The sequence below is a fragment of the Mus caroli genome, chromosome 7 (assembly GCF_900094665.2).
Source record: "Mus caroli chromosome 7, CAROLI_EIJ_v1.1, whole genome shotgun sequence".
Classification (NCBI taxonomy): Eukaryota; Metazoa; Chordata; class Mammalia; order Rodentia; family Muridae; genus Mus; species Mus caroli.
The window spans coordinates 65023847-65032285 of record NC_034576.1 but is presented as its reverse complement, the minus strand read 5'-3'; the positions used below and the strand labels follow the sequence as shown (position 1 = coordinate 65032285).

Here is an 8439-nt window from a genome sequence, read left to right as displayed (position 1 = left end):
TTCTCTCTAATTTCTCTAGCCTGTATCATGATTACAAGAAACTAGCCAGCACATACATGGAACTCTTGTGCCAGTGACAGGATCACCAACTCTATCACAGTGTGCCAAGCATCTACTGCTTTACATGACCTCTTCTAGTCTTCACCTCACTACCTGATTCCCATTTATACACCAACTTTGGCTGCCAGCATGAAGTATATTCTTGATCACCCCAGGAAAACAGCTTCTGTGTGGTAATCTCAGGGTATAGTTATCCTAATGATGCTGATCTTTTCTTAATCACAACCTATTCCTCAGCTCCAAAGTTCCAGCAATCATTGTCCCAGAAAAAAATTTTCATATAGTGTATCTCCCTCCCTGCCTGCCCCCTTTCTCTGTTTATATGTTTCCAGTCGGGGGGGAGGGCATCTAGAAATTCCCAGAGACTAAGGATGTGAGTGGCCTCCAGGACTCAGTGGGGATGACCATAGCTGAAATTTCCAACAGTGGGAACCTAAATTGACTAGCTCCAGTAGAAAGACATAGCCCACATTTGAGGCATGGCACCACACACCCATTTTAAAATTTTTGAACCAGAATTGTTCCTATCTTAAGGAAATGGAGGTAATAAAATAGATAAGAGACTGAAGAAAAGGCCCAATTTGGGACCCATCCCATGCTCAGGCCCAAAACTCTGACACTATTACTGATGGCATTCTATGCTTGGAGACAGAAGCCTAGCATGGCTGTCCCCTTGGAGGCACTACCAGAAGCTGATTGAGACAGATGAAGATCCTTACAGCCATCCATTGGACTGAGGTCAGGGACCCCTATGAAACAGATAGGGGAAGGGCAGAAGAAGCTGAAAGGAATTGCAACCCCATAGGAAGAATAACAGTATTCACTAGCAATGAGCCCCTCAGCTACCAGAGACTAAGCCACCAACTAATGAACATACAGAGACTGGCACATGGCCCCTGTTATATATGTAGCAGGGATATATGCATTGTTTGGCCTCAGTGGGAGAAGATGTCCTTAATCCTATAGAAACTTAGTACCCTAGGGAAAGGGGATGCTAGCACAGTCAGAGTCAGGTGGAAGTAGGTGTGTGGATGGGTGAACAACATCTCAGGAGCAATTTGGATGGCGTATGGGGTAAAGGACACGTGAGGCAGGGACCAGGAAAGGGGGCAACATTTGGAATGTAAATAAATAAATAAAATAGATTATTTTCTCATATCATATTTTATATCATATAATATAGTCTCATATATCATAATATACTAAGTATTGTTTCTGGTCTCTTACTCCTATAAATACCAGAATATATACCATGTATCAGAATTGCATCATACCAGGCACTGCCAATACAAGAGTTATGGATTTGAATTTTCAATTATGTGTCTCAGACATACTAAGGCTTGTAACAGGAATTATTACAAATTATATTCTAGGTTTAGGGAAATCATAGTGTAAATACAGGGAAAAACACCAGACAACTTCTTATCTAGAGAAATGTTAGTCATCAATCAAGAACACCTATTACATTGTGAGTACACATTGAAGCCGATATGCCCCCCAAAAGTCAAGGCTACTTCTTTAATACTGATATTTGTGGTGCATCTCCATCATATTTATAGTCAGTTACAAAATTATCTCCTATCTTATAAAGCTTTGAAAAAGAATGACAGCCAGCCTGGTCCACATCCCTGTCTTTTATGTATCTAGGAAACTTCAGTTTTATATAGAGGGCTTAAGGAGGATTTTCCCCTATTTTCTTCTCATAAATGACTCTGAAACTGAAGACTCAAATTAACAATACCCTCTTGAGTTATGGAGGTTTAGCCTGTCCATAAGATTTTTATTATCAGCAGTCAAAGTAAATATCTACTTGATTACAATTGTTACATTACAACCCAGCATCATAAGAAATATGAGACGAAAGGATGGACCATCTAGAAACTGCCATATCCGGGGATGCATCCCATAATCAGCTTCCAAACGCTGACATTGCATACACTAGCAAGATTTTGCTGAAAGGACCCATATATAGCTGTCTCTTGTGCAACTATGCTGGGGCCTAACAAACACAGAAGTGGGTGCTCACAGTCAGCTATTGGATGGATCACAGGACCCCCAATGGAGGAGCTAGAGAAAATAACCAAGGAGCTAAAGGGATCTTCAACCTTATAGGTGGAACAGCAATATGAACTAACCAGTATCCCTCAGAGCTCCTGTCTCTAGCTGCATATGTATCAGAAAATGGCCTAGTCTGCCATCAGTGGAAAAAGAGACCCATTGGTCTTGCAAACTTTATGCCTCAGTACAGGGGAATGCCAGGGCCAAGAAGTGTTAGTGGGTGGGTGGGGGAGTGAGTGTGGGAGGGTGTGGGGGACTTTTGGGATAGCATTGGAAATGTAAATGAAATAAATACCTAATTAAAAACAAGTAAGATGTTTTTATTCTTGAAGCAGTTTTTTTTCTCATACTAGGAAACTGTACTCAATTTTTTTTTAATTTTTTGATACAACCTGGATATATTTTTGAAAGTGACTGTCAATTTATTAATTATGCATTTCAGGTTGGTCTGTGGGCAAGTTTTATGTGTCTCCTTAATTATTTCTTGCCTTTGCTGATTAATTCTGATTCTGTCTGTCCTTGGTAATAGACATAATGAAGACATTGCATATTCCCAGTGAACTATCTGGTAAGCCAGAAGTCACAACTTTGTGAATGCACTAGTATACTTGTGCCAAATACCTTGCTATTCTATGTGTGCAAGTAATCTTGATAAGAGATCACTATAGGGACCCATCACATTTTGTACATTAATCATTAGGGAGGAATCTGTGCATGGTTGGTATTNCATGAAGTAGAAATCTTTGCCATCACACTCAGCCTCACATAGGCTAAGATTTGAAAATTCCACAGTTCTGAGACAGTGAGTTCCTAGATATGACTGCTGTCCCCCATGTCTAATTATAAGTAAACACATTTGTTGTGTGTAATTTTAATGAGCATATTACCTGCTTTTCAGGAAGCATATCCTGGGCTATGACCTCTCCTGGCTTTGCTCTGAGATTGGCTGCCACCAGACTGACTCCCGACTTGCAATGAGCTGCTACCCTCACACTGTCTGCTCTCTACTTCTTGTTCTTCCTTGCTTAGTTTCACCAAGCCAGCATTATTGACCAGGCTTCCCACTCTACAAGCCTTTGCTCCATGGATGAAAAACACTCAGACAACTTTGTTATGTTAGAGTTTGCCTACTAGCACATTTGCTGGGCACAGAAGCTCCTGAAAACTTACCAGCTAGCCCTATAGAGGTTAGCTTCTGCCAACATACTTTGCCCCTACCTGAGTTGGAGGCTGCAGTCCCTCACCCTCAGGAAGGGAAGGGGTTGATATCTCACAGTTAAAAACTCACCCTTTAGCTACCCCCAATGTCTTACATGCTTTTGCTTTCTTTTTGTCCCAATGTATGGAAGCAAAAGCCTGTTCTCTTTCCCTGCATCTCCTTTTTCCTGCTGGGACCTAGAAGTCCCTCCTGTCCCTTCTGACCAGCAATTGACTCCCAGCCTCCTTTATTGACCAAATCAAAACCAATTAGGGAACCAGACTTTAATATTAACACCTCCTCCTACAAACATTCTTTTAGAATGTCATCAGATCTCTACTAATTATTAACATTTTATTTTCCATGCCTTTGATATTTGTCAAACTGTTCCTGTGTATTTGCAGGGTGTAAGCTATCCCAATTTTTGAACAGATGATAATATAAGGATATGGACGCTACAACTCAGTATTATTGTCTTTCTGGACTGCTCTCCATATTAATTTTTGATACATCATGTCTCCCTTACCTTTCTTCTTTTCAAATCATCCCCATATCATCCTCCTTGTTCACTTTTAAATATATGGCCTCTTCTGATTCTGTTATTGTGTATGAGCACACATATAAGCACAATTACAAGCACTCATTAGGCACACTTGCATGCTTGCACACACACACACACACACACACACACACACACACACATATTAATACAACTATCAACAATATGTCTTATGCAAGTTAAATATATTTTGCCGTGTTATCTTGATTTGAGAATCTTTTTTTTAAGTATTTTTTTAAGAATTTGGTACATCTTCTCTCACTGAGGCCATACCAGGCAGTCCTCTGCTGTATATGTGTCAGGGGACTCATACCAGGTAGTGTATGCTGCCTTGTTGGTGGCTTGGTGTCTGATAGATCTCAGGGTTCCAGGTTAGTTGAGATTTCTGGTCTTCCTATGGGGTCTCCCTTGTCCTCAGTTTCATCTAGCCTTTCCCAATTCAATCACATGGGTCTCTGTCTTCAGTCCATTGCTTTGGTGTAAGTATCTGCATGTCTCTCAGTCAGCTTCTTCTTGGGCCCCTAAGAGGAAAGTCATACCAGAATCCTGTCCTTAAGCACACCATAGCATCAGTAAAGGTGTCAGTCCTTGGAGCCTCCACTTAAGATGGATTGACAGTTGGGCAGTCATTGGGCCTCCTTTCATCGGACTCTTCTCCATATTTGTACCTGTCATTCTTTTAGAAAGGAACAATTCTGGGCCAGAATTTTTAACTGTGGAATGGCAACCCCATCCACGTTCTTGATTCCTTGTCTTTTTACTAGATGTGGACCCTACAAGTTCTCTCTCCTCTATGTAGGGCATTTCATCTAAGGTTGCTCTCTTTGAGTCCTGGGAGTCTCTTACATTCCAGGTCTCTCGTATATCTGAAGAGTCCCCATAACCCCCCACCCCTGCTGGGTTATATATTTCCATTCATTCTGCTGGCCCTTACAGTTTCTCTCCTGTGTCCCTTACCCCAATACCTGACCTTGTTCTCCTTTCCTCCTCCCTCTCCCTTATCCCACCCAAGTCCCTTGCCCCCCACTGCCTCCTAGGATTGATTTCTTCTCCCTCCCAAGTGAGACTAAACTTTTCTCACCTGATCCCTTCAACTTGTTAACTTTCTTGAGTTCTGTGGATTGTATTCTAGGTATTCTGTACTTTTTGGTCTAATATACACTTATTAGTGAGCACATATCATGCATGTCCTTTTGGGTTTGAATTACCTTATCCAGGATGATATTTCTAGTTCCATCCAAAAGAAGGGGTACAGAAACTGTGGTTCATTTACACAACAGAATACTATTCAGCTATTATGAGTGAGAACACCCTGAGTTTTGAGAAACTTTTCATCTCATATTTTTTTATCAATTTGTAAGATGTGTTAAATTAAAAATATTAAATGGTATTTTTAAGCCCTCAGTATACATCAAAGAATTTTCAATTTATGTGTGTAGTGTCACATTTTTATAATTTTTGAAAACATACAATATGATTGAAATAAATTCTTTTTATTATTTTCAGGACAATTTTATTGATACATGATTTCTTGTGTTTCTGTGCAAATTTTAGAATAATTTTAAACACAACAACTAATGAATAATATATATGGGACCTTGAAGCTCATAGTACAAAATTTCTAAATTGCTTTAAAATATTGAATTCATAATAATATTAAAAATATTTGTCTTAAAATTTAGGACATTCTAAATCTAAGATAGATCTTACTAGTCATCTGAAAATTATTCACTGTTTAGTCATACATATTTAAACAGTTATTCACTATTTATTCTTAAACATTTTCCTTTCCATGTTATGATACTTTTTCAGGGTCTCTACATGCAGTTTATAATGATCTCAAGTTCAAGCAATGAGGACATTCTGCTCTTCCAAGTTCCAAGAAGCTTTTCCTGAATACAGTTACCATATCTAGCTGGTGGTATTGTAAACCCTGGTTATTTTTTGTTTCCTTTTTAATTATTAATTTTCTGAACAATTTTCTCTTTTGTTTTTAATTATTATTTCTTACATGTAAAATAAAATTAAAACTTTAGTGTTTTTATGTATTTGCATATTTCCAAGTCATATGTTTAAATCTGTAATTTTGTACATGTCTTACTATTTCTCTTGAATCATGTTCTTTCCAATTAGATATAGATTATGATTTTTGTCCTTAGAAACACCCAGTGTACATTTTCCAAACAGAATTCCTAGAGGACATTGCTCAGTAATTGTGTGGCTTGGCAACTATTTCTATCCTTTTCTTTCTAATTTTTGAAAAATTACTAAATCTTTTAGGGTGCTAGGTATTTTCATCCATTTATATTTATTAAATTTCAGTACTCTAATTTTTTAAAAATTCAAATATATTAAATTACAGTACTGATTTCTGGGAGCCTCCACTGTCTCAGGTCTCTGGTTGGTACCAGCGATGACCCCCATCGATTTCTGTTCTCTCTCCCAATCTTCTACCACCCTCTCCCTACCTATCGACATTCCTTTCCTCACTCATTCTCCCATCAAGATTTCTCTCTCTGTCATCCTACAATGTCTGTTTTATTTCCCTTTCTGCTCTCTTTGTTACTTAGTTGCTTTGGATTGTTTTTTTTTTTTTTCCTAGAGCATACAGATAATTTACCAGGACTTGTTTTATTCAACTCTGACAATAGTAAAAGTGGCTTTGTAGATAGGCTAAGAGATAGGCCAGAGCTTCCAAAGGTAGGATGACACTAACTATGTAGCTATATGAAAGCTATCATCCTTGCTGTGAAAAGACTGTCTGATTTAAAGAAAGATGTAGATGAAGATATGAATGTTGAGTTTGGAAATAGTAATGATTTTATACTTGATACCGGAAAAGAGACATGTAACTGAAGATAATGTGTATAGATTAGTGCAGATTAGAGAGGGGACACCTACCTGGTGGTTTTTCGTTGTAAGAGAGCTGGAAGGGGATTAGGGAATGTAGTGATAAGTTAAAACACTAAGATGAGGATGCCTGGACAGTAGCTGAGAGTTAGGGAAATCATAGGATAACAGTGTTCTATGTGTTGTTCATTGGAATATATACTTAATTAATATATAACTGGTTTCTCCCTCAGAATGCTACATCAATAACAGAAGTATCAGTAAAAAGCTGCAGGAGCAATATGGCTACTACTGCAGATACTGAATAATATGTCTAATGGTGAGTTTCAGCCAGCCCTGAAAGATATGTATTGTGTAAGGTGATAAATAAGCATACAAAAAGCATGTGGTGATGGGAATTTGATATTGAGCTCCAATATAGAAGCTATATTATATACAATGTATAATTGAGATATTAGTATTCTTTATAGCTATGAAGATTAAAAATGTAAGAGGTCCTGGATTAGACCAGCTATATAGAACAATGTCCACTACCCCCAAATAGGATCTCACTGAAGTCCTGTACAATTAGTTTAGGTGTTTGAGGCAATTATCTTTAAACACAATTCAATGCTGAAATTCCCAGGGTTTCAGAAATCTTCATCATGGCATAGCTTTATTTTTTATTTTTTAGTTTTATGCATACAAATGTATATAACTAATGAACAACTGCTAAAACCTTTGGTAGTTTAATATTTCTCAAATATAGTCTGTGTGCATGCATTTAGGACTGAACTCTCTGTATAACCTGTCCCATTTAAGGATCAACCATGGATAATAATATTTATTGCCAATAGTTATTTTTTTTAATTCTTTAATTTTTTTTTTACAGTCCAGTCATTATTTCCCCTCCTGGTCTGCCCTCTTCATCCCATTCTTCCAGTAGTTCTTACGCTAGCAGCAGGACCTTTTGAATTTCCACTCTTTACTCTGGCATTTCAACATAGTGTCATGTATATTTAATACCTATGTATCCTTATTTTGGGAGTTTATGGATGCAGCTCTGTCATATATCAATCAAACGTTTTTACAGCAGACATCCTATAGCTATAGACTGCACTGTTTGGTATAACTTCTTTCCTTTACCTGGTAGAATGCTAATTTACTGAATAGAAATATCAACAACAATTTACATGTGAAGTTGAGCTGAAAAGTCTCTAATGCTATAATAAGGCCTAATATTTAGGTAATGAAGTTAATTGAAGAAAGTTGGTAAAACTGTGAATTTACCTAAGAGTTTTGCTGCATGCTTACCTGCAGTGCATTCACCTTAAGCTAGCATGGTGGTAAAAAGAATATCAAGTATAATGCTGAATTGCATAGGAGACTTTTTACCACTTTAATATTGTAAAGAATTCTAAAATCTATATATGGGAAAATCTATTACATGTGAATATTTTCACAGAAATTTGGCTTATATGTTATGTGAAATGTAAGGTAGAGTATTCTGTGTTTTACTTGTCTCGCTACATCGTTGTGGTTCACACAGATGGAATAGCTCAGACAATTTGCCATTTTCTAATATTAAAGAAAACTATCCAGAAGATGTCCCAACAGGTAAGAAGGACACATGCTCCACTATGTTTATAGCAGCCTTATTTATAATAGCCAGAAGCTGGAAAGAACCCAGATGCCCCTCAACAGAGGAATGGATACAGAAAATGTGGTACATTTA

At 37.7% G+C, this 8439-nt stretch overlaps 1 long non-coding RNA gene across 3 annotated transcripts in view; it reads left to right on the top strand.

Moving 5' to 3' along the window:
• The first annotated feature begins 20 nt into the window (after positions 1–20).
• LOC115031536 overlaps positions 21–8439 on the top strand; it is an 89455-nt gene continuing 81036 nt past the window's right edge. For 2 of the 3 annotated variants that reach the window (XR_003837188.1, XR_003837190.1), the window contains exons 1-3: positions 21–233; positions 5688–5796; positions 6959–7044. This is a non-coding gene — a long non-coding RNA (uncharacterized LOC115031536). Of the gene's footprint in view, positions 245–5687; positions 5797–6958; positions 7045–8439 lie in introns of all 3 variants that reach the window. The other variant, XR_003837189.1, reaches the window with a different exon arrangement.